The sequence below is a fragment of the Neolamprologus brichardi genome, chromosome 9, assembly GCF_056152115.1.
Source record: "Neolamprologus brichardi isolate AB-2024 chromosome 9, ASM5615211v1, whole genome shotgun sequence".
NCBI lineage: Eukaryota > Metazoa > Chordata > Actinopteri > Cichliformes > Cichlidae > Neolamprologus > Neolamprologus brichardi.
In genome coordinates this window covers 1,802,577-1,809,429 of record NC_142112.1, presented here as the reverse complement: position 1 = coordinate 1,809,429, position 6,853 = coordinate 1,802,577, and the positions used below count along the sequence as shown (strand labels likewise).

The 6,853-nt window shown below is 47.7% G+C and overlaps 2 non-coding genes across 2 annotated transcripts; one reads left to right on the top strand and one right to left on the bottom strand.

Annotated features, from left to right (window-relative positions):
• Positions 1–2,992: 2,992 nt before the first annotated feature.
• LOC118455335 (5S ribosomal RNA) lies at positions 2,993–3,111 on the bottom strand. The gene has a single exon (XR_004844112.2). It is a non-coding gene; the product is annotated as a 5S ribosomal RNA (ribosomal RNA).
• A 334-nt stretch (positions 3,112–3,445) lies between these two features.
• Positions 3,446–3,563, top strand: LOC118455336 (5S ribosomal RNA). The gene has a single exon (XR_004844113.1). It is a non-coding gene; the product is annotated as a 5S ribosomal RNA (ribosomal RNA).
• Positions 3,564–6,853: the final 3,290 nt, after the last annotated feature.

Here is a 6,853-nt window from a genome sequence, read left to right as displayed (position 1 = left end):
TTGATGCGCTTTCGCCTGCAGTGTGATCGTAGCCTTAGAGTCTGTAAACGAGACGGACGACTTCACCTATCACTTGTGTAAAGTAACTGAGGCAGTTAAACAGCTCCTTGGTGGCTGGGCCCATGGGGTTGAGAGGATTGCCCTGAGGTTGTCATGCTCTGGAAATCATGGGGTCATCTTGGTTGACAACCCTGCATGTAGAAGTTGGGGACAGGGCCCTTGGATTGGCCGACTGGGATGACAGTCTTTAAGAAGGGGACAAGAGGGTGTGCTCCACTTCTGGGGAGGTTCATACCAGGGTTTGGGAGGAGAGTGTTGGTTGGCAGTGTGGTAGCTTGGGGTGTCCGAGAGAGACATTGCTGCATCTGAGGCCATAGTTCTCAGCCAGAAAAGGGTGGAGGGACACTTCTGTTCCTAGGAGGAGCTGCTGAAGGCTTCAAGTATCTCAGGTTCTTGTTGCTTTGTGCAGGCCAATACAAAAACTGGCAGCTACATGTGAGCACTGTACAACATAGGAGTGAATGAGTGATACTTAATAACCATTTAATAAACTAAACAAATATTTGTCTGTTGTCATTTATTGAATTGAAAGCCTGTCATTATACATCGTATAACAAAATTAGAAACAGCTCTATAAAAGTGCACACATGCGTATAGCACATTATAAAAACTATACAATAATTTAACTATACTGTAAATATAAACTCACAGCCACATGTGGACTGACATGTATGCACATCCATTACACAGATGAGGGGTTAAAGGGGACAGCAATGATGAATGAATGAGTAATTAACCCTGAGACAGTTTGTTCGAGTGGGATCATTTCTCATGTGCTGCAGCCTCCGGTTCCTTCCAGTAGATCCTGTGGATGCACTTCAAAAATTAATAAATTAATGTTACCCTGTGGTCCTGCCTGCACAGCTTGTTTTTCTTTCTCATTTCATGAGAGAAGAGAAGAGTAGGAATAGATGGAGTTAGTTTTTTAATGTGTTACGTTAGAAAGACAAGACGGGAGAGGAATAGAGTACATTTCTATAAGGACTGCTGTTTACAGTTTTTCTTATAAACTGTTTGAAGCATGTGATTTCTGTTTTCTTAATTAGACAGTGGATCTCTACATAACGTGTTCTTGAGGTTTCCTGGTTATTTCTGTCGAGGTGCTGTCACAGTCTCGCTCCTTCGCCGTTCTGTTTTCTCTCCTCTTGTGGCTCTTTCCCCTCTGTTGTGTGTGTGTGTGAACACGGCAAGATGTGGGGAAACCACTGGAAAATTCACTTCAGCGAATTGACGTCCCTGGGTAACAGGAAGTCCACAGGACTGGAAGAGTCAGGATGGAGGAAGGAAAATGAAACCAAAAACAGAAAAACAGAAAATTGCAGGCATCGTTAGCTGAGTGACACTTTGTCACGGTAAGTGCACCAAACTAATTCAAACTGGAGCATTTCCTCAGAAATGAGTAATCAGCCACAGGTGAGGTTAGCAAATCAACGCTCTGCTGCCAAGTTATTTTACCTCATTATCAGCTTGTTTTAATATTAGTTGAAATTCAAACCCTGTCTAGTCAGGATTTCAGAATCATTTTGATGTAAACTGGTTTAGCTGTCTTTAGATGTTTTAATGCAGAAATGCTGCTTATTGAATCCTACATGAAGTTCATAAACACGTGTGGTTGTGCCTCCATGTTTGCACTAAACTCCCCCAGCCAGTGGTTGGCCTGCTCCTCCATGAGCCTGATGTTTTTGGAAGTCTCCTTGTGTGAAATGGGACTTCTTCCTCTTCACTGCCTTTAAGTGCTTCGGGTTCACTTTCTAATTCTTGAGATGATGTTAAAATGTTTTTTACATGTTAAAAATGATTTAAAACTTTTTGTAAGCTTTCTTTATCAAACATTCATCCTTTGCTGGATGCACAACACTACGCCACTTCAAAACTGCATGGAAAGATACTTCAGTGTCTGGGATCACTGTCACTGAACATTAATAATGATAACTTTGCTTTGACAGATTGGTGTAGCTCCTTTCAAGAAACTTTACACGAGAGTGGCAGGTTTTTGTTTTTATTGTTGAAGAGGTGAGTTTGGTAAATGGGCTGTTTCTTGTAGTACTGCTACTGCTTTTACTATGAGCAGTTGAAGCGCTCTTATACAACTGGCTTCATTCAAGCATTCACACTGTAAAATGAACGGACCCCACCTAACTTCAGGTGATGTTTCTTAGTGTTTAATACGTTTTCTTTCGTCGCTCTGGGCAGTCAGCGCTTCAGCTGCTTCTCCACTCTATACTCAGCTGTCCTCCCCTGGAAAAGGGGAGAATCTGATTAGTGAGTGGCAGCAGCTGTGCCTCCCTGCTCCCCCCACCCGGGTGGGCTGGGGGATCCTCTGCAAGGATGACTGCAGCTTCCAGGCTCACCGGTCTAAGACAGCAGACCCAGCGTGCCATTTCCCTGTGCAAGCCCTCCACAAACTGTTCCAGGACCACCTTCTCCAGCCTGCTGCCCTGAGCAGGGAACACGATATCATGGAGTTTCTAACATGGAGCAAGGTGAAGGTGACGCTACTATGCAGGACCGCCCCTGCTTAGCTTCAGAGATCAGATGAGAACAGGCGTGGTATGGCCGTGAGTGAGAGGCTTCCTCGATAACGGGGTTCATGTAGATACTGTAACCCATTTATTGGGATTTAAAAAACAATTTAGAGTGAAGGATATTGATTAGTTTCTACTTTATTTTTTAATACCTGCACATGACAGCACAGTTATAATGCATACTTAATGCTGCAATATTCACGTCATAAACAACTGTGTTTGCACAAAAACATCTACAGGTGCTCCGTGCATGTACAGTGATGTTGATGTAACGCTTGAAGAATTTGACATTCCTACATCAGTGGAAGAGCTCTTTGCACAAGACTCACTAACCATCCTATTAGAAAATGAGCTTAAAGGGTGCCTCACAGTCTATTTAAACTGTCATTTGTGTGTGGAAGTGCAAAAGCTTACAGCACCTGGTATCCCCAGGCGGTCTCCCATCCAAGTACTGACCAGGCCCGACCCTGCTTAGCTTCCGAGATCAGACGAGATCGGGCGTGTTCAGGGTGGTGTGGCCGTAAGCAAGGGACGGCTTCAGAAACAGCCTTTTTATACATGCTGTGATGACACAGTCATGCTTATGTGTTTATGTCCTGTATATAAGTTGAATTCTCCAAACCAGAAAAATGTTGGACTTCCAAACGGTCCTAACACACTGTGTGCTCTCTGTCACTTTAACACTGTGCTGTGAGAAACGAACATGTGTTATTGTCGTGACGTTACCGCGGGAAAAAGCTGCAGTTCACAACAAAGGTTTGCATGTTTTGGCTGTAACATGTGAAGCTCAGCACAATACTATATTTGAAACTGTGTGACATTTGCCAAGTATAAAAGGTCTTTTATAGCGGGCTTCCCTCGCTCACGGCCATACCACCCTGAACACGCCCGATCTCGTCTGATCTCGGAAGCTAAGCAGGGTCGGGCCTGGTCAGTACTTGGATGGGAGACCGCCTGGGAATACTAGTGCTGTAAGCTTTTGCACTTCCACACGCAAACTGCAGAGGGCGCCGCTGCTCACTCAGTGCAGGCAGCTTCAGGAAAGCTTCATGACAACGCTCCTGATTGCATTTCGCTTTTGTGCAAAACAAGACAAAAAAACAACAAGAACGAAATATTTAGGAAACTGATTTATTCTGTAAATGTAGAAAATGTCTGTGGCTAGTCCGTCTGGGCTCAGTAGTGAGGAACCCGTTAACCTTGTAGTGTGCAGCGGGCACAGTGTCAACCTGACACCCATGTGCAACGAGTTTTAACTCTTATTGGCTGCCGACTGCGGTCCCGAAGAATACTGAATAAATGCGCATCTGTGTCCCCCTCTGACGGCCCAGGCTGCAGCCCCCTTGCTGCCGCATTGTACAGCTGACAGGGCCATGCGAACGGCAACTCCTCCCCTGCCGTCAGAATGGCTGGGAACTGCCGCCAGTGATCCTCCGGGGAGAGGCCCAAACAATCCAGCACCATGCAGCAGTTGTCTTCAAAACTAAGCTGATGGCAGAGCCGCTGTCGGAGCCTCTCCCAAGAGCAGCAGCAGCTGCAGTAACCACTGTGCCCATTCTGCGGGAGACTGGCATGCCTTTGCCGTGGCCTGGAAGGTTTCCAGGAAAATCTGTGGGTCATTGCAGAGCCAAAGACCACACCTCCACGCCACATCCCCCTTTCCCAAATCCTCTATGCTCTGGCCCCCTTTAAACCACCTCAGACAGGGACTCCCGGGGTTGAACTTTGCAGAAGGAGCAGGAAGCACACTGAGACTGTCTGTGTATCCTGAATATGTTACAGTTATAACCACTAAAAATATATCAACGCTCTCATATAAAACTGGAATTATACGAGAAAGCATCTTTTGCAAACATCAACTGGATCAAATGTGAAGGTCCTCTGTTGAAAGGGTGTAAGGGAGCCCACTTTAGCAGTGTAACAGGGATGGAATGAAATGCTTGGGTGTGTTTCTGGAAGAGACGAATTCCAAAAGAGAAATTGGGAAGGTCTAGCAGAAAAGATCAGTGCCCGATGGTCTCGATGGAGCTGGGTCCAGCCGCAGTTGTCCTGCATGGGAAGAATTTTGGTTGTTAACAACGTGGCCACCTCTGTGCTCTGGCACCATTCAACTGTTGTGGAACCTCCAGATGCAGATGGGGAGGATTCCACTTGACCAGGTCTGCTGTGCTGCTGCCTGTGTTGGACGGGGACCAGGTTCTGACTGGCCTTTGCAGCTGCCTGGCAGTTTTTCATCTTCAGAGACCGAAACGCTATCTTTACCTCCCTGGTTCAAGATGGCAACCACACTCCTTCACAGATTAAAGGATTTATGACAAGCATCGTTTTCTTCTAAACCTGACTGACATTCATTCCTTTACCAGTGGGTTCTGGGGAAGCTGACAGTAGAGGTCATGGATGGTCTCCAAGGGCTCTTCTGGGTTGCTTTTTATAGGTAATCAATCGAGGCTACAGTTGAGGAGCAGGATGAAGAAGTCCCTTCATACACCTTCGCTGTGTGACTTCTCAAAGGAGTCAAAGAGGGCTTTTTATCTTTTATTTAATCTTTTTTACAAGCTTTTTATCTTTTTGCCTAAAGTAGCCTGCGGTGCAGCGAGGACGGTTTGCCTCGTTAACTTTTTAACAGGTCAGGCAGGCTTGTGCAGTGATCACCATGACAAAACCATGTTTGTTTCTAATGCAGCTCTGCCTGATGGTCTGAAGATCACAGCATTGGTTTCCAATCCCCTTCTCACAGAGATTTATCCAGATTTCCAGAATTCCTTGAGTACATTATGTTTAGTAGACGCTGATATATTCAAATACTTCATAATTTTATGTTAAGCAACCTTAGCAACCAGTGTGCTGTAACTCTGCCCATTTGTAGTGCTGGTTGACATCTGCCTTTCTAAGATCTTCTTTTTATACCCAATCGTGTTATTGACCTGCTGCCAATTAACATGCAAAATATTTCTCAAGTTTCTGATTTCTGTTTTCCGTCCACCGGAACCGTTTCGCCGCTGCTGCTGGACCTGTGGCAGACAGAGCTACAGCGCTGCCACAACTGGACCTGGGGCAGGCCGGTGGAGCAGCAGCGCCAACGCCGCCACTGGACCCGGGGCAGGCCGCCGGAGGAGCAGCGCCGCCGGAGGAGCAGCGCCGCCGCAACTGGACCCAGGGCAGGCCGCCAGAGGAGCAGCGCCGCCGCAACTGGACCCCGTGCAGGTCGCCGGAGGACCAGCGCCAACGCCACCACTGGACCCGGGGCAGGCCGCCGGAGGAGCAGCGCCGCCGGAGGAGCAGCGCCGCCGCAACTGGACCCAGGGCAGGCCGCCAGAGGAGCAGCGCCAACGCCGCCACTGGATCCGCCGAAACGGCCACCGGAACCGTTTTGCCGCTGCTGCTGGACCTGTGGCAGACCACCGGAGCTACAGCGGCACTGGACCCGGGGCAAGCCACCAGTGGAGCAGCGCCACTGGGGCAGGCTGCCGGAACTGTTTCGCCGCTGCAGACCCATGGCCGCCCGCCAGAGCTGCAACGCTGCCACCACTGGACTCGAGGTAGGCCGCCTAAAGCGTCCTACTGCTATCACGGGACCAAGGTAGGCCACCTGAACTCTTTTGTTAAAGTGATGGACCACCTGAGACTGTTTTGTGGGGTTTTTTTTCTTTTTGCACCGCTGCGGGATGCTTGGTCTGACTTTGGGACTGTGACCTGGGAGGGTTTGTTATTTTGTTGTTTTTGTGTTTTGGTTCTGGGGTCAGTGTCTAACGGCTGCTTCCATTGTTGTCCTGCAGGAGGACGTGGAGAGGAAGGACAGCACAGGCTGTGCAGAGTCACGACAGCGAGGAGCACAAACACGGACGCCAGAGTGGGAGACACACGGGAGTCTTGGGGAGCACGGGGATTAATTGTGCATCAGTTGTTGCCACACTGTAAATAAACACACTGTTGATATTCAGAGCTCCGCGCCTGGTTTGCCCTGGCAAATAGAAATATGGACACTGTAGAGGATAAATGTATGTATAAATGATGTAGCAGAGGATAAATTCATTTAAAGCACCAGAGAGCGCTCTTCAATCAGGAGCGGTTGTAAGAGTCAGTCATATTAAGACTTTGAACAGCCTGTAAACATATTATCTAAATGCTCAGTTCTAAAAACCTGTCGACCACATTCTGGTGTTTGTTCCAGTATTCCTTGTCTTTTTCACTTTCACATAATGCATGGACTGTTCTTAAAACAGTGGAGATAGGAACAGACATACAGAGCGCGGGGAGGCGAGTCACAT